General features: G+C 37.3%; 1 pseudogene; it reads right to left on the minus strand.

Moving 5' to 3' along the window:
* Positions 1 to 5359: 5359 nt before the first annotated feature.
* On the minus strand, positions 5360 to 7749 carry LOC103298564 (zinc finger BED domain-containing protein 5-like; annotated as a pseudogene).
* Between the last annotated feature and the right edge of the window lie 19650 nt (positions 7750 to 27399).

A 27399-nucleotide genomic window follows, 5' to 3' on the forward strand; every position in this document is an offset into this window, starting at 1 on the left:
TATACTAAAGGGAGCAATCCAACAAGAAGAAATAACTCTGGTAAACATATATGAACCCAATACAGGAGCACCCAAATACTTAAAAAAACTTCTGGAGGATATCAAGGAAGATTGACAGCAATATAATCATAGTAGGGGACTTTAATACCCTACTATCACCACTGGACAAATCCTCTAAACAAAAAATCAGCAAAGAAACATCAATCCAAATTACTCACTAGACCAGATGGAATTAATTGACATCTTCAAAACATTTCACACCAAAGACACAGAATATACATTCTTCTCAAGTGCACATGGGTCATTTTCAAAGATAGAATATATTTGGTCACAGGCAAAGTCTCTTCCAATTCAAGAATATAGTAATCATATCAAGCATATTCTCAGATCACAATGCCATAAAACTGGAAATCAAATGCAATAAAAACAATACCAAAAAAAATCAAACACCTGGAGGCTAAATAGCATGCTATTAAACAATGACTGGGTTACCAGAGTTATCAAAGAAGAAATAAAAAACATCATGGCAACAAACAACAATGAAAACACAACCATCCAAAATCTATAGGACACAGCGAAAAAAGTCTTGAGAGGGAAGTTCATAGCTCTACAAGCCTACTGCAAAACAAAACAAACAAAGAAAAAAAGCAAGAAACATGGTAATAAATTGCCTAACCCTACAACTCAAAGAGTTACAAAGAGAGCAACAAGAAAAGCCCAGTGTAAGCAGAAGGAAGGAAATAATAAAGATCAATGTGGAGATAAATGACATAGAGACGAAAAATAAGACAATACAAATTATCAATAAAACCAAGAGCTGGTTCTTTGAAAGGATAAACAAGATTGATTAACCTATAGCCAGGCTCACCAAGAAGCAAAGAGAAAGGACCCAAATAAACAAAATCAGAAATGAAAGAGGAGAAATAACAACAGACCCCACAGAAATACAAAGGATTGTTAAAAAATACTATGAACAACTCTATTCCAACAAACTGGACAACCTGGAGGAAATGGACATATTCTTAGAAAAATACAACCTTCCAAAATTCAATCAGGAGGGATCTAAAAATCTCAATAGGCCAATAACTTTGGAAGTAATTGAAGCAGTCATCAAAAAGCTTCCAGCAAACAAAAGCCCAGGGCCAGACGGCTTCACAGGGGAGTATTACCAAACATTCAAGGAAGAACTAAAACCTATCCTCCTCAGACTATTCCAAAAAATTCAAGAGGAAAAAAATACTTCCAAGATCATTCTATGAAGCCAGTATCACCCTAATACCAAAACCATAGAAATACAGCACAATGAAAGAGAATTACAGGCCAATATCCCTCAAGAACATAGATGCCAAAATCCTCAAAAAAATTCTAGCAAATCACATCCAGCAGAACATTAGAAAGATTATACACCATGACCAAGTAGGATTTATCCCATGGATGCAAGGATGGTACAATATCCACAAATCAATAAATGTGATACATCACATAAACAAAATGAGAGATATAAATCACATAGTCATATTAATTGATGCAGAAAAAGCATTTGACAAAATCCAACACACTTTCTACAAAAAAACTCTCAACAAAGTGTGAATAGAAGGATCATACCTCAACATAATAAAAGCCATATATGACAAACCCACAGCCAACATCATACTCAACGGCAAAATCTAAAACCATTTCCCCTAAGAACAGGAACAAGACAGGGATTCCCACTCTCATCACTCCTGTTCGAATAGTACTGGAAGTATTAGTCATAGTGATTAGACAAGAAGAAGAAATAAAAGGCATCCAAATTGGAAAAGAAGAAATAAAACTGTCCTTATTCACAGATGACATGATATTGTACATAAAAAAAACCTAAGAACTCCATCAAAAAACTATTAGACTTAATAAATGAATTTGGCAATGTAGCAGGATACAAAATTAACGTCAAGAAATCTATGGTATTTCCATACACCAATAGTGAACATACAGAAAGAGAGACTAAAAAAGCAATCCCATTTTCCGTCACACCAAAAAAATTGTGATACCTAGGATTAACTTAACTAATGAGGTAAAGGACCTATACATCAGAAACTACAGGACACTGAAAAAAGAGATAGAGGAAGACATAAACAAATGGAAGAACATACCATGTTATGGATTGGTAGAATCAACATCATTAAAATGTCCATACTACCCAAAGCAATCTATAGATTCAAATGCACTCCCCATTAAAATACCAAGGGCATATTTCACAGACCTAGAAAGAACTCTCCAAAAATTCATCTGGAATAAAAAAAGAGCCCCAATAGCTGCAGCAATCCTGAGAAAGAGGAACAAGGTAGGTGGGATCTCAATATCAGATTTCAAGCTGTATTACAAAGCCACTATTCTCAAAACAGCCTGGTACTGGCAGAAGAACAAACATATAGACCAATGGAATAGAACAGAGAAGCCAGAAATTGACTCAAACCACTATGCTCAATTAATATTTGACAAAGGAGTCATGAACATATAATGGTGTCAAGACATTCTCTTCAATAAATGGTGTTGGGAAAATTGGACAGATACATGCAAAAAAAATGAGACTAGATCACCAGCTTACACCATACACAAACATAAACTCAAAATGGATAAAGGATTTAAACATAAGACAGGAAATCATAAAAATACTAGAGGAATCCATAGGCAGCGAAATCTCAGACATATGCCGAAGCAATTTCTTCACCAATACCGCTCCTAGGACAATAGAAACTAAAGAGAAAATAAACAAATAAGACTACATCAAAATAAAAAGATTTTGCACAGCAAAAGAAACTATGAACAAAACAACAATAAGCCCAATGTTTGAGAATACATATTTGCCAATGTTATCACTGATAAAGGTTTAATCTCCAACATTTACATGAAACTCCTACAACTTAAAGAAAGGAAGATAAGTGATCCAATAAAAAAAAATGGGCAACGGACCTAAATAGATACTTTTCAAAAGAAGACAGAAGGAAGGCCAAGGGACATATGAAAACATGCTCAAAGTCACTAATTATCCGGGAGATGCAAATCAAAATGACTATGAGGTACCTCTCACATCTGTCACAATGGCAATCATCAACAAATCAACAAATGACAAGTGCTGGTGAGGATGCGGAGAAAAAGGAACCCTTGTGCACTGCTGGTGGGAATGCCAACTGGTGCAGCCACTGTGGAGAACAGTATGGAGTTTCCTCAAAAAACTAAAAATGGAACTCCCATTTAACCCAGTGATTCCACTTCTAGGAATATATCCCAAGAAACTAGAAACACCAATCAGAAAGGATATATGCACCCCTATGTCCATAGCAGCACAGTTTACAATAGTTAAGATTTGGATACAGCCTAAGTGCCTGTCAGCAGATGAGTGGATTAGAAAATAATGGTACATCTACACAATGGAATACTACACTGCTATATAAAAGAAGGAATTCTTACCATTTGCAGCAGCATGGATGGAACTGGAGAGCATTATACTAAGTGAAATAAGCCAGGCAATGAAAGGAAAATACCACATGATCTCACTCATTTATGGAATATAATGAACAACATAAAATGATGAATAAAAAAATTGATATAGAGGCAATAAAGCATCGAACAGACTGTCAAATTACAGTGGGAAGGCTGGGGAGTGTTGGGGAGGAGGGAACGAGATCAACCAAAGGACTTGTATGCATGCATATAAGCACAACCAATGGACACAAGACACTGGGGTGGGAGGTGGTATCAGGGCATGTGCCAAAGGGTAGAGGAGGCTGGGGAAGGTCAATGGGGAAAAAAAGAGATATATGTAATACTATTTGTAATAATTTAAATAATTAAATTAAATTAAAAAAAATAAAAGCCTTATATGACAAATCTACAGCCAACATCATACTCAGTGGGCGAAAACTAAACTCATTTCCCCTAAGAATAGGAACAAGACAGGGATGCCCACTTTCACCACTCCTTTTTGATATAGTACTGGAAGTGGTAGCCATAGCAATCAGACAAGAAATAAAAGACATTCAAATTAGAAAAGAAGAAGTAAAACTGTCCTTATTCACAGATTACATGATACTATACACAGCAAACACCAAAGACTGCATCAAAAAACTGCTAGACCTAATAAATGAATTTGGCAATGTAGCAGGATACAAAATTAATACCCATAAATTTATGGCCTTTTATACAACAATAATTAACTCACAGAAAAAGAAATGAAAAAAAAATCCCATTTACCATTGCACCAAGAAAATTAAGATACCTAGGAATAAACTTAACTAAGGAGGTAAAAGCCCTGTACTTGGAAATCTACAGGACATTGAAAACAAGATAGAGGAAGACATAAACAAATGGAAGAACATACCATGTTCATGGATTGGTAGAATCAACATCATTAAAATGTCCATACAACCCAAAGCAATATACAGATTCAGTGCAATCCCCATTAAAGTACCAATGCCATATTTCAAAGATCTAGAACAAACTCTCCAAAAATTCATCTTAAATAAAAACAGACCCTGGATCGCCACAGCAATCCTGAGAAAGAAGAACAAATTTGGAGGGATCACAATACCAGATATCAAGCTATATTATGAAGCCACGGTTCTCAAAACTGCCTGGTACTGGCACAAGAACAGACATATAGACCAATGGAATAGAACAGAGAAACCAGAAATTAACCCAAGCCATTATGCTCAATTAATATTTGACAAAGGAGGTAAGAGCATACAATGGATTCAAGAGAGTCTCTTCAATAAATGGTGCTGGGAAATTTGGTAAGATACATGCAAAAAACAAACAAACAAACAAACAAACAAAAAACTTGATCACAAACTTACACCATACACAAAAACAAACTCAAAATGGCTAAAGGGCTTAAATGTAAGACAGGAAACCATAAAAATCCTACAAGACTCCATAGGCTGCAAAATAGCAGACATATGTCATAGCAATATCTTTACTGACACAGCTCCTAGGTCAGTGGTTCTCAACCTTCCTAATGCCGCCACCCTTTAATACAGTTCCTCATGTCGTGGTGACCACCAACCATAAAATTATTTTCAAAAAAAAAATAAAAAAAAATATTTTTGTTGCTATTTCATAACTGTAATTTTGCTACTGTTATGAGTTGTAATGTAAATATCTGATATGCAGGATGTATTTTCATTGTTACAAATTGAACATAAAGCATAGTGATTAATCACAAAAACAATATGTAATTATATATTGTGAAATATTTATTTCTAATTACAAATAAATAAAATTTTGTCTTGAAGCATCGTGTAGCATGGGTAACAGTCTTAATATAACAACAGTAAACTACATTGCTACATTTTGCGCCAATATGCGTAAAAAGCCAACGTCAGTACGAAGGTTGAGATTGCTTCTTTCTCACCAGATCAGAAATTCTCGGGGCAGTCTTTGCAAGAGCACAACGAAGATCATCTTCCACAACAAGTATACTTCTGTATTTAGACTTGATAACCAACAAGCTGGAAAACCCTGTTTCACAAAGATAAGTTGCTGGAAATGGAAGAAGAATACGCAACGCAGTCTCAGACAGAACAGGATATGACTGCAAACACTTGATCCAGAATTTTGTAACTGGCATTGTAGAGAAATCAGTTCTCACGGCATCTCTGTTAATAAGTTCAATGAACTCCTCTTGTGCTGTCTCAGGAACATCTTCAACTTTGACTGTGAATGGGCTTCTGGCAAGTGCAAATGGGGTGTCAGGTAGATTTGGAAAGTACGATGAAATTTCGTCTGCAAGTATGTGCAAGTGTTCTTTCACAGAAATTATCATCGTAATCCTTTAGTCTGGTTCAATGTCATGTTCCTCAAAGAAAGCAGATAAGGTAGGCAACATGTAAATTTTATTTTCATCCAATTTTTTTTGCCAAAGCTGAAGTTTCATTTGCAATGATTGGATCTTTTCAGACAAATCGAGGCATGTTGCATTTGGTCCTTGCAGTGATAAATTTAACTCATTCAAGATGGCAAAGATGGCAACCAAGTAAGCTATTTTCTGCAGTTAACTTTTATCACTGAAAAGTTCTTTGAACTATGGTCTTGCTTTCTGATGAAAAAATGTTTTGAGTCCATCACGAAGCTCAAAAACACTTTTTAAAACTTTTCCTCTCAACAACCATCTCACTTCAGTGTGAAATAGCAGAACATTGTTCAGCACATCCAATTTGTTGCACAGTTGCAAAAACAGTCGACCTTTTAAAGTGCTCACCTTTACAAAATTGACAGAACTTATAAAGCTTTTCATTACTTCTTGTAACTCTTGTGGCAGCGTCTTCATGGCTAATATTTGCCGATGAATCATACAGTGACTCATTCAATACCAAACGTTGAAATCCAGATCGACATCCTAGCATAGCTGGAACACCATCTGTGCAAACACCACAAACCTTTTCCCAAGAGATTTTATGCTCTTTCAGAAATGAACCAATTGTGTCAAATACATCACGTGCAGTAGTTGTCGTTTCAAGAGGTTTGCAAAAAAGAAACTCATCTTTAAAGTCTCCATCATTAATATACCTTACGTAAACCAGTAACTGTGAACAGTTTGCAACATCTGTAGATTCATCAAGCTGATACTAAATATTGGAAGTGGAGCAGATTTAATTTCCTGGATTATCTGATCAAGAATATCAGCAGACATGTCATCTATTCTTCTGCGGACAGTGTCGTTAGATAAGGAAATTGCACTCAATTTCGTAACAAATTCGTCTCCGATCATAACTCAAACAATGTCTTTGGCTACTGGCAACAGTAAATCCTCAGAAATGGTGTGAGGTTTCAGAGCTCTGGCGATTCTGAGTGCCACCAAATATGAAGCCTCAACGGCTGCTACGTTTTGTTTGTGGTACTTGCCACCAGTGTCAAGTCTGGCTTTCCTGAGTCCATCAGCTTTGCTTCTAAAATAGTTGGTATCCTTGCCGGCAAAGCTCGGATGCTTGTTATCAAAATGGCGTTTTAGTTTATTTGGCTTCATAGATTCAGCTTATAGAACTTCACAGCAAATAACACTTGCGGTTTCTCAATTCCTGCTGTAATTATTGAGATAAAACCATACTGTAAAAAATCCTCACTATATTTTCTTTTCTTAACGTTCTTCTCTACACGATCCATTGTCATGGGATGGTTTGCTAATGAAAATAATATATAACAATAGCTTTAATAATACAAAAGATGATACATGGCATAGTTCAGTCAATACAGTTCGTTAAAGTTTCCTATGATTTACCATTCTCTGTGTTGTTTTTTTTTACATACCTGTTACTATCACAAGGGGGCAGTATTCACATCAACCACAGCTGAATATAAAAAGACCAATCAACATCCAGATTAAGTTCCCATGGTACAGATATTTTTTTTGCAGTAGTTGATGATTTTACAGTACATGATTTTACATTTACCCAGTAATTATAATTCATGAAGTGTCGTTTTACCTCCAATACTGCTGCTTTCAACACAGCAGCTGTTTTCTACACAGTAGCTGCTCTCTACACAGTAGCTGCTCTCTACACGTGTGACTGGTCTGCATAAGTACATTATGGCACCAACCCTTTCACATACACCTGTATTTGTACAGGGTGTATGTGATGGAGTTGGTGCGATGATGTTATCGTGCCGGGTACTCGTATGTGGGCGTATCTGCATGTGGGCGGACCCGCCTGGAGACGGATAGAGGAGCAGTGTCTCAGTTCCTAAGACCTTCAGAAATATGTGTTTTCCCATGGTCATAGGCGACCCCTGTGAAAGGGTCGTTTGACCCCCAAAAGGGTCGCAACCCACAGGTTGAGAACCGCTGTCCTAGGGCAATGGAGACTAAAGAGAAAATAAACAAATGGGACTACATATAAATAAAAAGTTTCTGCACAGCAAAGAAACCATCAACAAAACAACAAGAAAGCCTACTGCATGGGAGAACATATTTGCCAATACTATTTCACATAAGGGTTTAATCTCCAAAATTTACAGAGAATTCATACAACTTAACAAAAGGAAGATAAAAAATCTAATAAAAAAAATGGGCAAAGGACCTAAATAGACACTTTTTGAAAGAGGACATACAGAAGGCCGAGAGACATATGAAAACATGCTCAAAGTCACTAATCATCCAAGAGATGCAAAACAAAACGAGATATTATCTCACACCCCTCAGAATAGTGATCATCAGCAAATCAACAAATGAGGAGCCATAACCAGTTTGACTCAGTGGATAGAGCATCGGCCTGCGGACTGAAAGTTCCCATGTTCAATTCCAGTCAAGGGCATGTACCTTGGTTGCAGGCACATCCACAGTGGGAGGTGTGCAGGAGGCAGCTGATCGATGTTTCTCTGGCATTGATGTTTCTAACTCTCTATTCCTCTTTCTTCCAGTCTGTAAAAAATCAATAAAAATTTTAAAAAATAAATAAATATAAATAAATAAAAAAGAAATGAGGCTGCTTCTATAGGGCCCAAAATCATTAATTAAATTAAATATAGTTCTAGTATTAATTAGCATAATTTGTGACTCCAAAAATTGTTGCTAAAAGAATGACTTAAGGTAAATATAATGTTGAAGCTTCCAGGGTAGGTGTCTTAATGGTTTTATTTTATTTATTTTTTTAAAAACTTTCATGCTTTGCTGTTTATTTTTTTTTAATTTCTTTATTGATTAAGGTGTTTCATATGTGTCTGTATTCCCCCATTATCTCCCAAACACCCATTCATACCCTCATCCCCCCTGTTGTCTGTGTCCATTGGTTAGGCTTATATGCATGGATAAAAGTCCTTTGGTTGATCTCTCTCCCTTACCCCCATCCTCCCCCACCTTCCCTTTGAGGTTTGATGGTCTGATTGATGCTTCTCTGTCTCTGGATCTGTTTTTGTTCATCAGTTTATGTTGTTTATTATATTCCATAAATGAGTAAGATCATGTGATATTTATCTTTCTCTGACTGGCTTACTTCACTTAGCATAATGCTCTCCAGTTCCATTCATGCTGCTGCAAATGGTAACAATTCCTTCTTTTTTATACCAGCATAGTATTCCATTGAGTAGATGTACCACAGTTTTTTAATCCACTCATCTGCTGACAGGCACTTAGGCTGTTTCCAAATCTTAGCTATGGTGAATTATGCCACTATGAACATAGGGGTGCATGTTTCCTTTCTCAATGGTGTCTCTAGTTTCTTGTGATATATTCCTAGAAATGGGATCACTAGGTCAAATGAGAGTTCCATTTTCAGTTTTTTTGAGGAGATTCCATACTGTTCTCCACAGTGGCTGCACCAGTCTGCACTCCTACCAGCAGTACACAAGGGTTCTTTTTCTCTGCATTCTCGCCAGTACTTGTCATTTGTTGATTTGTTGATGATAGCCATTGTGACAGGTGTGAGATGGTACCACATTGACATTTTGATTTGCATCTCTTGGATAATTAGTGACTTTGAACATGTTTTCATATGTCCCTTGGCCTTCCTTATGTCTTCTTTCGAAAAGTATCTATTTAGGTCCGTTGCCCATTTTTTGATTAGGTTGTTTATCTTCCTTTTGTTAAGTTATATGAGTTCCCTGTAAATGTTGGAGATTAAATGCTTATCGGTGATAACATTGGCAAATATGTTCTCCCATGCAGTGGGCTTTCTTTTTGTTTTGTTGATAGTTTCTTTTGCTGTGCAAAAGATTTTTATTTTGAAGTGGTCCCATTTGTTTATTTTCTCTTTAGTTTCCATTGCCCAAGGAGCAGTATACAAACAAGTTCCTGTCAATAATATCTTTAAACGTAAATGGACTATATGCTCCAATCAAAAGATTGAGTGGCTGAATGGATAAAAAAGAAAACATGACCCATATATATGCTGTCTACAAGAGACCCACCTCAGAACAAGAGACTCACACAAACTGAAAGTGAAGGGATGGAAAAATATCTTTCAGGCAAATGGAAATGAAAAACAAGCTGCAGTAGCAATGCTTATATCTGACAAAATAGACCTCAAAGTGAAGGTCATAACAAGAGATAAGGAAGGCCACTTCATAATACTAAGGGGATCGATACAACAAGAGGATATAACCCTGGTAAACATATATGCATCCAATGCAGGAGCACCCAAATACATAAAAAAAAACTCCTGGAAGATATGAAGGGAGAGATAGACAGCTATATAATCATAGTAGGGGACTTTAATACACCACGGGCATCACTGGATAAATCCTCTATACAAAAAAAATTAGCAATGAAACAGCAATCCTAAATGACTCACTAGATCAGATGGATGTAATTGACATCTTCAGAACATTTCACCCCAAAGCCACGGAATATATGTTCTTCTCAAGTGCACATGGCACATTTTCAAAATTAGACCACATATTGGGTCACAAGCAAAGTCTCCCCAAATTCAAGGAGATTGAAATCATATCAAGCATCTTCTCAGACCATAATGGCATAATATTAGAAATAAACTACAATAAAAACAATCCAAAAAATTCAAACACTTGTAAGCTGAATAGCATGCTATTAAACAATGATTGGGTTACCAAAGAGATCAAAGAAGAAATTAAAAACATCCTGGAAACTAATGACAACAAAAACACAATAATACAAAATCTAAGGGACACAATGAAAGCAGTCCTGAGAGGAAAGTTTATAGCTCTACAGGCCGACCTCAAAAAAAAAAAAAAAGAAGAAAAAAATGATAGTCAAACATCTAACTCTACAACTTAAAGAATTAGAAAGAGAGCAACAAGAAAAGCCCAGAGTGAGCAGAAGGTAGGAGATAATAAAGATCAGGGCTTAATGGTTTTAAACAAGTATAGAGAACTCATATAAGACTTAATAAGTTTTAGTTTTACATTTTACATTTTACAGTAAAACTTATGATTGTTTTGAGTTAATTGTTATAAAATATGGATGATCAGAGAGAGAGGAAGGGAGGGAGAGAGAGAGAAACATCAATCAGTTGTCTCTCGTACTTGCTCAGACTGGGAATCAAACCCACAACCTAGGTATGTGCTCTGAATAGGAATTGAAACCACAACCTTTTGGTCAATTGTATGATGCTCCAACCAACTGAGCAACCCATCCAGGGCTATACAATTTACTTTTTATTAAAGCCAACTCAAAAGTTAAAAATGTGACTTTTTTCAACAGCTTTTAGGTTTGGATACATAAACCTACCTTATATAGGCTTACTTTTCTTCTTAGATACTATTTATATAATTCACATAAATTGCTACCAAGTAGAATAATGTCTAGATCTATAGCCTGAAGCTCTGTATAGCTAAGCTTTTTTTTATAGTTTTACTAGAAGCCTGGTGCACGGAAATTGTGCACTGGGTGGGGGGGGGGGTCCCTCAGCATGGCCTGTGCCCTCTCACAGTCCAGGAGTCCTCAGGGTATGTCCTACTGACAGGTTAGGCCCGCTCCCCGCAGTCTATCCTCCCTCTGCAAGAGGCGACCTGGCCAATCAGTGGAAGATGAAGCCTCCATCATACTACTGCTACTGCCACTGCCAGCCGCTGCGGCTTGCCTGAACCTCAGCCTGGCCCTCGCAATGGCAGCCGCCATCCGCGGCTGTGGCTTTGTCCTGAAGGACATCCAGAAGACATCTGGTCTAATTGGCATATTACCCTTTTATTAGTATAGATTTTATTTGAAAGTGATTGCCCAACATGTCATTACTATTTGACTATATTTTTAAAACATAATACAAAAACTTAAATATTTATTTACTAGAGGCAATTAACTTTATTTTTACAAGTTGTGTCTAGTTTCTTTATATGATGTGATGGAAGTTTACTATAACAACCATAGAGGGCCTTTCAATTGTAAATTTGTTGGCCTAACTGGTTTGGCTTAGTGGATAGAGCGTCGGCCTGCAGACTCAAGGGTCACAGGTTTGATTCCAGTCAAGGGCATGTACCTTGATTGCGGGCACATCCCCAGTGGGGGGGTGTGCAGGAGGCAGCTGATCGATGTTTCTCTCTCATCGATGTTTCTAACTCTCTATCCCTCTCTCTTCCTCTCTGTAAAAAATCAATTAAAAAATAAAATAAATTGTATATTTGTTTACCCTGAATAATTTTGTTGTATTCACTTTTTAGTATTACAGATTTCTTACTATTCATCTGATATTGTATTCTAAAAATTAATAATTTTTCCTCAGATGAAATTATCTTTTAAGAAAAAGACACATGCCTCATTCTCAAGCCATCCTTGATGCTAGGAGACCTGCCTCACTCAAAGTATCTTATAGTTTAACTATTTTAGGCTCCCTAGAAAGTAATCCAAAATTGATATACTTTGTTATATTCAAGTTCATAGAAAAGAGTTTACAGTAAGATACTAAGGTACACCTAACATACTTTCTCCAAACCAATTTATGTTTGATCCTTGTGATACCCTCTTGGGTGAAATATCTGTTCATGGTTTTTGCCTGTTTTCTAACTGGACTGTATGGTTTAGTTTGAGAGACATATATTAGTAGATACTCACCCCATGCTGGATATATGGTTTACAAATAAGTGCTCTTAGTTTGTACCTTGTCTTTTCATCTTCTTCAAGGGTCTTTTGTAGAGCATGTTTTGAAATTTTATGAAGTTACAATGTATCAATTTTTATACCCTGGATTGTGCTTTCAGTATTAAGTCTAAGAACTTTTTTCTAGCCCTTGAAACTAAAGATTTTGTCCTATGGCTTGCTTTGTCTTTAATCCCACATGAGGATATTTTTATTGCTTTTAGAGAAAGGAATGGAAAGAGAGAGAGACAGAGAGAGAAACATAGATGTGAAAGACGGGGCTGCCCAGCCAGGGATTGAACACACAAACTGGGTATGTGCCCTGACTGGGACTTGAACCTGCAAACTTTTGGTGCATGAGATGATGATACAACTAAGAGAGCCAGCAGTCCGGACCCTATGTTTTTTGTTTTTTTTTTAATAAGTTTTAGTTTCACATTTTACACTCAAACTTATGATCTATTTTGAGTTAATTTTTATAAAATATGGAAGACTTAGGTCAAATGATTTTTTTCCCTGTTGCTTCATCCCTATATTGAAGAGCCTTTCCTTCCTCTATTGAGTTGCTTTGGAACCACTGAAAAAAATTAGTTGAGAATATTCATGTGGAACTATTTCAAGATTCTCTACTCTGTTCTAACGATCTACATCTCCTTTCCTCCACCAATATCACACATCTTAATTAGTGTAGCTATATAGAATAATTTAGTATTAGGTAGTATAATTTCTCCCAACATATTCTTATTTTTAAAGATTGTTTTTGTTATTTTTATATAATTTATTGAGGTGACATTGGTAAATAAAACAAAGTCTCTTTCTATCTCCATTTATTCACCTTTGCCATATTCCACCTACCCACCCCACTTTCCCTCTGAAGATCACCATATTGTTGTCTGTAATATATATATATATATATATATATATATATATATATATATCCCTTCACCTTTTTTCACTCAGCCCTCCAACTTCCCTCCGCTCTGACAGCTGCCAGTCTGTTCTGTTTGTTAAATTATTTTATTCATTAGATACCACATATATGTGAGATTATATGGTATTTGTCTTTCTCTAACTGGCCTATTTCACTTAGCATAATACTCTTCAAGTCCATTCTTACTGTCACAAAAAATAATATTTTCTTCTTTTTTTATGGCCAAATAGTAAATGTACCACAGCTTTTGTGTCCACTCATCTACTGATGGGCACTTGGGCTTTTTCCAGATCTTGTCTGTGGTAAACAATGCTGCAATGAATATAGAGGTGTATATGTTCTTTTGAAGCAGTGTTTTGGTGTTGCCGAATATATTCCCAGAAGTGGCATTGCTGTGTTAAAAGGCAGTTCTATTTTAAATTTCTGAGAAAACTACATGCTGTTTTCCACAACGGCTGAACCAATCTTCATTCCCACCAACAGTGCATGAAGGTTCTCTTTTCTGCACATCCTCGCCAGTACTTGTTTGTTGAATTTTTGGTGATAGCCATTCTGACAGGTGTGAAATACTATCTTCTTGAAGTCTTAATTTGCCTTCTTCTGATTATTAGTAATGTTGAGCATCGTTTGATGTCTATTGGCCACTGTATGTCCTCTTTGGAGAAGTGTTTATTCACATGCTTTACCTTTTTTTAATTGGATTGTGTTTTTTTGTTTTGTTTGTTTGTTTTTTTGGCGTTGAGCTGTATAAATTCTTTATAAATTTTAGATATTAGCCCTCTATTAGATGTATCATTGGTGATTATGTTCTCCCATTCAGTGGATTGTCTTTTCATTTTGTTGATAGATTCTTCTGCTGTACAAAATCATTTTAGTTTGATGTAATTCCATTTTTTCTTTTTTTTTCTTTTGTTTCCCTTGACCAAGGAGATATACCAGAAAAAAATATTGCTGACATTGCTATGAGAAACATCTGAGATTTAATGGCTTGTTTTCTTCTAAGATTTTTATAATTTTGAGTTTTACATTTACGATTTTAATTCATTCTGAGTTTATTCCTTGGTATGTTGTAAGAAGGTGGTCTAATTTCTTTTTTTTTTTTTTTGCAGTTAATTGTCTAATTTTTTGCCACCATTTATCAAATAAACTACCTTTACTCCCATTGTATGTTCTTGCCTCCTTTGTCAAATTTTAATTGACAATAAAATTATAAGTTTATTTCTGGGCTCTCTACTCTGTTCCATTGAACTATATATGTGTTTCTACACCAGTAACATGTGTTTTGATTACTATGGCCTTATAGTAGTTTGATATCAGGAAGCGTGATCCCTCCAACTTTGTTCTTCTTCCTCAATATTACTGTGGCTATTTGTGATCTTTTGTGGATCCATATGAATTTTTGTAATATTTGTTCTAGTTCTATGAGATACTCCATTGATGTTTTGATAGGAATTGTGTTGAATATATTATTGTAGCTATTCTAGGCCTATCCTTAAACATTTTAGAAGGATCTTGTCTATGTCTACAACAGCTTTACAGGTTTTGATAGGAATTTTATTAAAATTGTATGTCAATTTCAAATAAAATTTATATATTTTAGAAACTGAGAGTTCTAGTTCATGAACATAATATTCTATTTGTTTATTTCAGTCTCTGATTCCCTCTATCATAATTTTGCAATATTTTAGCATACAGATTCTGAACATAATTTCCTACCTTTATATCTAGGTAATTTATATTTTTAGAGTGGCAGTAAATGGTATTGTCTCTTAAATTTGGTTTTCACATGTTATTGGTTGGTATGTAGAAATACAATAGATTTTTATGTGTTAATTATATATTTTGCAACTTTCCTGAATGCACTTTTTATAAATTATTTGTAAATTATTAGGATTTTTAACACAATCACATTATTTACAAAAATGGACATTTTTATTTCTTCCTCTCCATACTCTAAGTTATTTATTTATCTGTTTATACTTTATCACAGTAAACAGAACTTCCAATACTATGCTAATTAGCAGTGGTGAGAGTGGAGATTCTTATTTTACTATATTTTTTATTGTTAATAGTCTTACAGATATCTTCCCTCCTTTACCCCCCTCATCCCAGCCTCTACCCACCCAACCCCAGGTCTTCACTACCCTATTGCCCATGTTCATGAGCTATGCATATATGTTTGTTGGTTTATCTCTTCTCGTCCCTCCAAGCCCACATTGAGATATGTCAGTCTATTCCATGCTCCATACTTCAAGTCTTATTTTGTGGGTCAATTCGTTTTGGTCATTAGATTCCATGAATAACAGAGATCATGTAATATTTGTCTTTCTCAGATTGGCTTATTTCACTTAGGGTAAACTTTTCCAGGTTCATCCATGCTGTCCCAAAGGGTAAGAGATCCCTCTTTTTTATAGCTGCATAGTATTCCATAGTGTAAATGTCACACAGCTTTTTTATCATGCATCTACTGATGGGCATTTGAGCTGTTTCAAAATCTTAGCTATTGTAAATAACACTGCTATGAACATAGAGGTGCATATATTCTTTCTGATTGGTGTTTTGGGATTTTTAGGATATATTCCCAGAAGTAGGATTACTGAGTCAAACAGAAGTTCCACTTTCAATTTTTTGAGGAAACTAGACTGTTTTCCATAGTGGCTGCACCATTCTGCGTTGCCACCATCAGTGAACTATTGTTCCCTTTTCTCCACATCTTCCCCAGCACTTGTTTGTTGATTTTTTTTTTATTACAGCCATTCTGGCAGGTGTGAGGTCATATCTCATTGTGGTTTTAATTTGCATTTATCTGATTAGTGACTTTGAGCATTTTTTCATGTGTCTCATGGCCATTTGTATGTCCTTTTTAAAGAAATGTCTATTCAGGTCTTCTGCCTGTTTTTAAAATGGATTTTCTTCCTTTTATTGAGTTCTATGAGTACTTTATATATTTTGTATATGAACCTCTCATCAGATGTATCATTGAAAAATATGTTCTCCCACACAGTGGGTTCACTTCTCATTTTGATGATGGTTTCTTTTGCTGTGCAGAAGCTTTTTATTTTGATGTACTCCCATTTATTTATTTTCTCCTTAGTTTCCCTTGCCCTAGGAGATGTATCCATAAACATATTGCTATGTGAGATGTCTGAGATTTAACTGCCTATGTTCTCCTCTAAGATTTTTATGGTTTCATCCCTTATGTTTAACTATTTTTCTGCCTTGAGTTTACTCTTTTGTATAGTGTAAGTTGTTGGTCTAGTTTCATCTTTTTGAATATCTGTCCAGTTTTCCCAGCACCATTTGTTGGAGACTGTCTTTACTTCATTCTATGTTCTTGCCTCCTTTGTCAAATATTAATTGACCATAAGGGTGTGGGTCAACTTCTGGGGTCTCTGTTCTGATCCTTTGACCTATATGCCTATTTTTGTGCCAGTACCAGGCTGTTTTGATTATAATGGCTTTGTAGTATAGTTTCATATCTGGTATGGTGATCCATCCTACTTCATTCTTCTTTCTCAGGATTGCTGCAACTATTTAGTGTCTTTTATAGTCCCATATAAGTTTTTGCAATATGTTTTCTAGCAATATGACATATTACATTGGTATTTTAATAGGGATTGCTTTGAATCTATAGATTGCTTTGGGTAACATAGACATTTGAATGATGTTAATTCTTACAATCCATGAACATGTTATATGCTTCCATTTGTTGGTATCTTCCTCTATTCCTTTTTTCAATGTCCTATAGTTTTCAAAGTATAGGCCTTTTACCCCCTGGTTAAGTTTATTCCTAGGTATCTTATTTTTTTATTGCAATGGTAAATGGGATTGCTTTTTTTTTTATTTCTCTTTCTGATAGTTCATTATTGATGTATAAAAATGCCATTGATTTCTTTTTTTTCCAATTTTTTTTATTAAGGTATTATATGTGTACATATTTTACCATTGCCACCCCCCACCCCACTCCCATATATGCCCTCACCCCACAGAGTTTTGCATCCATTGGTTATGCTTATATGCATGCATACAAGTCCTTTGATTGATTTCTTATCTCCCCCACCTCTCCCTAACTTTCCCCCTGTAATTTGACAGTCTGTTTGATGCTTTACTGTCTCTGTATCTATCTTTTTGTTCAAGTTTATAATGTTCTTTATTACCCATAAATGAGTGAGATCATGTGGTATTTTTCTTTCATTGACTGACTTATTTCACTTAACATAATGTTCTCCAATTCCATCCAGGTTGCTGCAAATGATGGGAATTCCTTCTTTTTTATGGCAGCATAGTATTCCATTGTGTAGATGTACCACAGTTTTCTGATCCAGTCATCTGCTGACGGGCACCTAGGCTGTTTCCAAATCTTAGCTATGGTGAATTGTGCTGCTATGAACATAGGGGTGCATATATCCTTTCTGATTGGTGTTTCTAGTTTCTTCGGATATATTCCCAGGAGTGGGATTACTGGGTCAAATGGGAGTTCCATTTTCAGTTTTTTGAGGAAGCTCCATACTGTTCTCCACAGTGGCTGCACCAGTCTGCATTCCCACCAGCAGTGCACGAGGGTTCCTTTTTCTCCGCATCCTCGCCAACACTTGTCGTTTGTTGATTTGTTGATGATAGCCATTCTGACAGGTGTGAGATGGTACCGCATTGTTGTTTTGATTTGCATCTCTCGGATAATTAGTGACGTTGAGCATGTTTTCATGTGTCTCTTGGCCTTCCTTCTGTCTTCTTTTGAAAAGCTTCTATTTAGGTCTGTTGCCCATTTCTTTATTGGATCATTTATCTTCCTTTTATTAAGTTGTATAAGCTGCATGTAGATGTTGGAGATCAAACCTTTATCAGTGATGCCATTTGCAAATATGTTCTCCCATGCAGTAGGCCTTCTTGTTGTTTTGTTAATGGTTTCTTTTGCTGTGAAAAAGCTTTTTATTTTGATGTAGTCCCATTTGTTAATTTTCTCTTTAGCTTCCATTGCCCTAGGGGCAGTGTCAGTGAAGAATTTCTTTTGGCATATGTCTGAGATTTTGCTGCCTGTGGATTGCTCTAGTATTTTTATGGTTTCCCATCTTATGTTTAAGTCCTGTATCCATTTTGAGTTTATTTTTGTGTATGGCGTAAGTTGGTGATCAAGCTTCATTTTTTTGCATGTATCTGTCCAATTTTCCCAACACCATTTGTTGAAGAGACTGTCTTGACTCCATTGTATGTTCATGCCTCCTTTGTCAAATATTAATTGAGCATAGTGGTTTGGGTCAATATCTGGATTCTCTATTCTGTTCCACTGATCTATATGTCTGTTCTTGTGCCAGTACCAGGCTGTTTTGAGAACAGTGAAAATGCCATTGATTTCTGGATGTTGATTTTGTATGCTGCTACCTCACAGAATTCATTTATTAAGTCTAATAGTTTCCTTGTGGATTTTTTAAGGTTTTTTAAGTATAATACCATGCAAGAGCATAAAATGGAATAAAAGCAGTCTCTTCTAAAATGACGTTTGGATAATTGGACTGCTACATGTAAAATAATGAAACTATACCACCAACTTACACCATACACAAGAATAAACTCAAAATGAATAAAAGATTTAAATGTGATTCATGAAACCATAAAAGTCCTTGAAGAAAACATAGGCAGCAAGATATCAGACATCTCACACAGCAAAATTTCACTCTTACAAAGCCTAGGGAAAGAGAAACAAAGGAAAAACAAACAAATGGGACTACATCAAAATAAAGAGCTTCTGAACAGCAATAGTTTAATTTTTATCATGAAAAGGTATTGGGTTCTGTAAACTGTTTTTTCTAAATCAATTAATATGATTATATATTTTTGTCTTCAGTGTCTTTTTATGGTTGGTTACAAGGAATGATTTCCAAATGTTGAATCAATCTTGCATACCTGGAATAAATCTGACTTGTGCATGGTGTATAATTATTTTTATCCATTATTGAATTTCATTTGCTAATATTTTGTGGAGGCTACTTGTGTTTAAGATTATGAGAAACATTAGTCTTTAGTTTTCATTTTCTTTCTGTCTTTGATCTTGGTCAAGGTAATACTGGCTCTTAAAATAAATTTGAAAGTGTTTTTCTTTTGTATTTTCTGAAAAAGATTGTATAAAATTAACATTAATTTTTCTTTAAATATTTGACAGTTTTTCAGTAAAGCCTACTGTGGCAAGTATATTTTTATGAAAGATTGCTAATTAAAAACGGTGTTTATTTAATATTATAGGCTATTTAGATTATCTTGATTTTGTTTTAGTGGTTTCTGGTTTTCCTGAATTCTATTTCTCTTAAATTGTCAAATTTATTAGTGTACATTTCTTTGTAGTGTTTCCCTTGATACTTTTTTTTTAAAATATATTTTATTGATTTTTTACAGAGAGGAAGGGAGAGGGATAGAGAGCTAGAAACATCGATGAAAGAGAGAAACATCGACCAGCTGCCTCCTGCACAACCCCCACTGGGGATGTGCCCGCAACCAATGTACATGCCCCTTGACCGGAATCGAACCTGGGACCTTTCAGTCCGCAGGCTGACGCTCTACCCACTGAGCCAAACCGGTTTCGGACCCTTGATACTTTTAACTGATACAGGAACACTATTGGTATAGCTTTTTTCAATCTTGATTTTGTTAAAATTTCTCCTTACTTTTTTCATTTATTTATCAGTTTTACTAGGGGTTTTTCATATTTATTGATTTTTGAAGAACTGTTAAACTTCATTTTATTGAACAAATTGTATAGCATTTTATTCCTCTCTGCATTCTATGACTGGTTTGAATTGTTCTTTGCTGATCAGGAGAAGCAACTCTTAATACTAACTAGGAAAATGGTATCTCACAATAAGATAAACCACAGTTGTAGTTTAGCTGACATTTTATGTTTCATTACTTTCTTTTTCTTATAAGGCTAGCCTGGGCCAAAATCTCTCCTTCTTATTGATCATCAACAATGACTCATTATTCACTGTTTATTCTATATGATAAGGTTGTAGTAGTTTCTAATTCTTTGGCAGGGAAGGTCCTCAGAATATGGACTTTGTTTTGCCTAATGATTAAAGTTCTGTATGATTAAAAAATATACATCATGACCTTAATTGCATCTATGTAAATTCTAATGAACCAAATAATAATCAGAAATTCAGAGACCTCCTACTTTCTCTTACAAAAATATAATGACAAATTTTTTGCCTGGTTATGGTACAAATGGAATGTTTTGCATACTTGAATTTTAGAGATAACTAAAGTTTTTCCCTATAAGGAACACATATTTTTGTTTTAACTTTTTGAATGTATTTTTAATTATATGTTTCTCTGCTTTCTCAAATAAAGAACACTAAATATAACTAAATTTTCTTCATTATTTAATGTCACTACCATTGTGGATTTTTTTTATCTATATACATTTATATATATAAAAAGCCAGTGACTGGAATGCTGTAACGACCGGAATGACCAGTTGCTATGATGCCCACTGTGGCCAGCAAACTGGCCCAATTGGAGAGTGGGGCCAGCCGGCCAACCTCCCACAGCCCCTCCCCCAACTGCTGACCCATAATCAATGCCCCCCACCCCATTCGGGGGCAGGGTCCACTGGCCAATTGCCCACAGCCCCTCCCCGCAGCCTACCCAGGCCTATCCACCCCATGAATTGGTGCATTGGGCCGCTAATTGAAGAATATAAAAAGTTTTGGGAAGGAAGATGAATGCCTAAGGGAAGGCAGACTTCAAGATAGTGCATAAGTGAGAGAATGAAAGGAGAGTGTGTGGTCGCACGGGGAGTGTTTGTTTGTGAATTGAGGGACAGCTATACTCCGGAGGACTATGGAAGATTGCTGGTCGGGGGTCCCCTGACTGGGCAGCCCCCACTGCTGCTGGGATGCCTCCCAGAGTGACCGGCTCTGACTCGGAGACTGCACCATCTTGAAGGGGAGAGTGGATGTTGTTGGAAGCCTGAAAATCCTGGGAATTTACAACAACGGCACCCAGCAAACAGCTGCAAACCCGGGAACACGGGTCCCCAAGTGGCACGAGCAAGTGGATTCAGAGGAGCTCTGCACCCTCTCATGGAAAGGTCAGATTTCGCCTGGGATAAGGTGAGGTCTGTGGTCCGGGCAGGAGAAAGAAACACGGATTGCGGGAGCTGGAGGATCCAGGGAAGTCTCAGCCCAGAAAAGTCCATGGCCATTGGGGCTGGCATGATCTGTGAATTGGAAGGGGATCCACAGTGCTGCTAACAGAAGGGAACTCTAAAAAACATCCCATAGCTGAACTGGGTGCAAAAGGGCAGCCTAAAAATTTTAAGAGTGTGCCGGCTGCTTAGACCCAAGGGGAAAAAAGACTGCACAGGCTTGTGCCGCAGCGCCGGAGTTCGTGCACTTAACTCTGGGTCTTTTCTCTCTCTCTCTTTTTTTTTTCCTCTTTAAATCCTTGCTTTTGATTACTAAGCCCAATACATAGGATCACCCAATTGTGGACACTCTAAGAGACTACAGGGAAAAGTTGTTTTTGTGGAACCTGGGGATCAGAGTGGGGAATAACAGTCAGAGAACCAGCTCTGGGGCAGCCCAATCCCCGAAACCAGTATCAAGTGCCACAGGGAAAACAAAATCTAAGCACTAGCTAGAGAAGACCTATAGACCCTGAGGACTGCCACCCAGGGGTTGAATCACAAATTGACTCTTGTGTAAACACAAATGAAGGAGTATATGAAATAAAGAAGTACTGCCTGCTTTAAAATCAGGACTGTGGCCTACAACACTGAGGAGCAGTGGAACACAGGGAACTTCAATACTCTCCTGACTAGGAAGCAGGAGTGCCAAAAGAACAGTAGAGGAAGTGAATGACCTTCACTACTGCACTTTTTTTTTTTCATCTTTTACTTAAGAAACTATTTTTTTTCTTTTTTCCTCACTTGATTTTACCTTTTTAATTTTTACATTTTTTATTTTTAATCAGTACTATTACTACTACTATTTTACCTTTTTTTTAAGTGTCATTTTACTTCCTCTTTATTTTATTTTGGGATCAGTGTTCTACATTCTATTTTCATCTTTCCTTTAGCATCATTTTACTCTATCTCAACTTTACCTTTATGCCAACACTCTCTTCCTCACTTTCCCCCTTTTGTTGTCCTGTTTCTTTTTTTTAATATTTCTTTATTGATTTAAGAGAGAAAGGGAGAGGGAGAGAGAGAAACATCAATGATGAGAATCATTGATCGGCTGCCTCCAGCACGTCCCCTACTGGAGATCAAGCCCGCAACCCAGGCATGTGCCCTTGGCCGGAATTGAACCTGGGACCCTTCAGTCTGCAGGACAATGCTCTATCAACTGAGCCAAACCAGCTAGGGCTGTTGTCCTGTTTCTCTTACCCTATTCCTGTGTTCTATTTTCCCTATACCTTCTTTTTACTCCCTGTTAAAATTTCACCCTACTTATATATCTAATTTCCAATCCCCTGCTCTAAGTCCGTACACACCTCTCTCTTCTCTTTCTTCACTATCCAAATTTTTATTCTTTCTGTCTTTTTGTTGTTGTTTGCTTGATTGTTTATTATATTGTTTTTTTATGGTTGTTTGTGACATTGTTTCACTTTTTCTTTTTGCTGTTTTTTTTTTTTTTTGGTTTCTTTTTGTTTGTTTGTTTTGCTTCCATTTTCTCTTGCCTCACTTGATATTAGTTGTTGTTTGTAGTTTGCATTCATCTCTAGGTATTTGCTGCTTGTATTTGTTGGGATTAGTGGCTGTTCTATTGGAGTTTTCTCCCCATATAAATAGTTGTTCTCCCTCTTCTTTTTTATTATCTTTCTTTTCTATCTTACTTTTTTTTTCCTTTTCCCAATTTCATTTTTGTGCTCCTTTTTTTATATTCTCTTTTTTTTCTTCTTTATTTCTTATCCCCTAATTCTCTTTGATCTGCTGGTCATCTTTATTTGGGGTTATTAGTATCATGAATACATTTGTGTTCAGTGCCTTGTGCGTTATGCCTTGTTGTGTTGTATTTTGTGCCTTTAAATCAATGCAGGAGAGAGAGAACTATATAACCAGACATGCAGAGAAGAGATATCATGGAGAGACAAAGAAACAGCCCGCATACAAAAGGAAAGCAGTCATCACCAGAAAAGGAAGTAAACGAAATGGAGGCAAACAACCTGTCAGAGAAAGAATTCACAGAAATGGTCATAAGGTAGATGAAAATAATGGAAGACAAATTCAACAATATGTGTAAGAACCAAGAAGAAATGAAAAAAATGACATCGCTGTTATAAAGAACTCAATAGAAAGCATCAACAGTAAACTAGAAGAAGCAGAGGACTGCATCAGTGAGCTAGAAGACAAGGTAGGAAAAAAATACCCAAGCAGAGCAGCTTCTAGAAAAAAAATTAAAAATCAGGAAGAGAGCCTAAGAGAACTTTGGGACAACACGAAATGAAAAAAACATCCACATAATAGGGGTGCCAGATGGAGAGGAAACTGAGCAAGAATAGAAAACCTGTTTGAAGAAATGACAGAAAATTTTCCTGATATAAGGAAGAAAAAGCTAACACAAATCCAAGAAACTGACATAGTCCCAAGCAAAATGAACCTCAAAAGACCAACGCCAAGGCACATTTTAATTAAATTGGCAAACACCAACAACAAAGTAAGAATCTTAAAAGCGGCCAGAGAGAGACAGAAAGTTACCTACAAAGGATCCCCCAACAGACTAGCAACTGATTTCTCAACAGAAACACATCAGGCCAGAAGGGAATGGAAGGAAATATACAAAGTCATGCAAAGGAAGGGTCTGAATCCTAGAATATTGTACCCAGCAAGGCTATCAATCAAAATTGAGAGTGAAATCAGGAGCTTCACAGACCAAAAAGGACTAAGGGAGTTTATTACCACCAAACCAGCAATGCAAGAAATGCTAAAGGGTCTGCTGTAAAAAGAAGAAATAGGAAGTGAAGAAGGAACACACGGGTAAAGAATAAAAATGGCAACAAACAAGTACCTATCTACATTAATAAAAGAGAAACTTGCAAATTGACCATCCCTTTGTTACTCCCACCAGCCAATTAGGAGCAAATATGCAAATTACCCCAACAAATATGCCGGTGGCCACGGAGCTGGAGTGAGCAGGAGGCTTGGGTTGCCCACAGCGATGGAGGAAGCCAAGCTTTCCGCCAGCCCTGGCTGTTGCTGAAGGAGTGGCTGAAGGCTACAAAGTTTCAATTATAGAAGATAAATAAATCACAGATACCTGCTTCCAGCCAGCCCTGGCCTCTGCTCAAGGAGGCACTAAAAAAAAAAAAAAAAAAACGGAGCCTGACTGCTTTGGCTCAGTGGATAGAGCGTCATCCTGCAGAATGAGGGGTCCTGGGTTCGATTCCAGCCAAGGGCATGTACCTTGGTTGCAGCCACATCCCCAGCGGGTGATGTGCAGGAGGCAGCTGATTGATGCTTCTCTCTCATTGATGTTTCTAACTCTCTATCCCTCTCCCTTCCTCTCTGTAAAAAATCAATAAAATATATATTTTTTAAAAAAAGGAGCGGTTGGGAGCCTGGGTCACCGGGAGTGCATGACAAGCTTGAAAATCGCCCTCAGCCCCTTTCCCAGGCTGGCCACACTACCAGGTGTTGAGGGTCCCAACTGGGGGGCTTGGCCAGCCTGCAAACAAAAATCAGCCCTTCACCCAGGCTGGCCAGGCACCCCAGTGGGGACCCCCACCCTGAAAGGGGTGTGGACTCCTGAAAACAGCCCCTCATCTCCTCACCCAGGCTGGCCAGGCACTGCAGCAGGGACCCCGACCCTGAAGAGGGTGTGGTAAGCTTGAAAACAGCCCTCAGCCTCTCACCCAGGCTAACCTCACACCCCCAGCAGGGACACTCACCCAATGGGGGCATGGCCGGCCTGCAAACCACCACAGCCCCCTCGCCAAGGCTGCCCCATGCCCCAAGGGAACCCCCAGCCTGATCCGGGACACCCTTCAGGGCAAACCAGCCAGCCTCCACCCATGCACCAGGCATCTACCTATGCTAATAAAAGGGTAATATGATAATTAGACTAGGAGACCTTCCAGGAGACCTTCCAGATGTTCTTTGGGAGAAAGCCATGGTGGCGGGGGCAAGGTAGAGGTGCTTAGAGGCCAAAAGTGGAGGGCAGTTGTGGGTGATCAGGCCAGTAAGGGATGGCAGTTGTGGGTGGTCAGGCTGGTGGGGGGGTCTTTGGGGGTGAGCAGACCAGCAGGGGGGCAGGTGGAGGCGAGCAGGCCAGGGGGGAGGAAAGGTGGGAGGGAGAAGGCCAGGAAGGTGGGAAGTTGGGGGTGATCAGGCTGGTGGGGGGCATTTGGGGGCGAGCAGGCTGATGGCGGGGGGCTGTTGGGGGCAAGCAGGCCAGCAAGAAGAGTGGTTAGGGGCAATCAGGCAGGCATGCAGGCAGGTGAGTGGTTAGGAGCCAGGAGTCCCGGATTGCAAGAGGGATGTCTGACTGCAGTTTTAGGCCTGATCCCTGTTAACCAGCAGTGGAACATCCTTCGAGGGGTCCCAGATTGGAGAGGGTGCAGGCCAGGCTGAGGGACACGTCCCCTCCCATGCACAAATTTCATGCACCTGGCAACTGATCAATAATAACTTTAAATGTAAATGGATTAAATGTCCCAATCAAAAGACATAGTGTAACTGAGTGGATAAGAAAACATGACCCATATATCTGATGTCTACAGGAAACTGACTTCAGAAAAAAAGATGCACACAGACTGATGGTGAAGGGATGGAAAAAGGTCTTTCAGGCAAATGGAAATGAAAACAAAAAAAGCTGGGGTAGCAATATTTATATCTGAAAAATTAGATCTCAAAGTGAAGGTCAAAAAAAGAAATAAGGAAGGTCACTTCACAATACTAAAGGGAGCAATCCAACAAGAAGAAATAACTCTGGTAAACATATATGCACCCAATACAGGAGCACCCAAATACATAAAAAAATTTCTGGAGAATATCGAAGGAGAGATTGACAGCAATACAATCATAGTAGGGGACTTTAATACCCCACTATCACCACTGCACAAATCTTCTAAACAAAAAATCAGCAGAGAAACATCAATCCTAAATGACTCACTAGATCACATGGAATTAATTGACATCTTCAGAACATTTCACACCAAAGACACAGAATATACATTCTTCTCAAGTGCACATGGGTCATTTTCAAAGATAGATGAAATATTGGGTCACAGGCAAAGTCTCTTCCAATTCAAGAAGTTAAAAATCATATCAAGCATCTTCTCAGATCACAATGGCATAAAACTGGAAATCAACTGCAATAAAAACAATCCAAAAAAATCAAACACCTGGAGGCTAAATAGCATGCTATTAAACAATGACTGGGTTACCAGATAGATCAAAGAAGAAATGAAAAACATCATGGCAACAAACAACAATGCGTACACCACCATCCAAAATCTATGGAACACAGCAAAAGCAGTTTTGAGAAAGTAGTTCATAGCTCTACAAGCCTACTGAAAAAAAACAAGAAACAATGGTAATAAATTACCTAACCTTACAACTCAAAGAGTTATAAAGAAAAGCCCAGTGTAAGCAGAAGGAAGGAAATAATAAAGATCAGAGCAGAGATAAATGACATAGAAATAAAAAAAAAATACAAAAGATCAACAAAACCAAGAGGTGGTTCTTTGAAAGGATAAATAATATTGATGAACCTTTAGCCAGGCTCACCAAGAAGGAAAGAGAGAGGATCCAAATAAACAAAATCAGAAATGAAAGAGGAGAAATAACAACAGACCCCAAAGAAATACAAAAGATTGTTAAAAAAAAAATACTAGGAACAACTCTATTCTAACAAACTGAACAACCTGGAGGAAATGAATATATTCCTAGAAAAATACAACCTTCCAGAACTCAATCAGGAAGAATCTAAAAATCTCAATAGGCCAATAACTTTGGAAG

Source organism: Eptesicus fuscus, chromosome 1, assembly GCF_027574615.1.
Source record: "Eptesicus fuscus isolate TK198812 chromosome 1, DD_ASM_mEF_20220401, whole genome shotgun sequence".
NCBI lineage: Eukaryota > Metazoa > Chordata > Mammalia > Chiroptera > Vespertilionidae > Eptesicus > Eptesicus fuscus.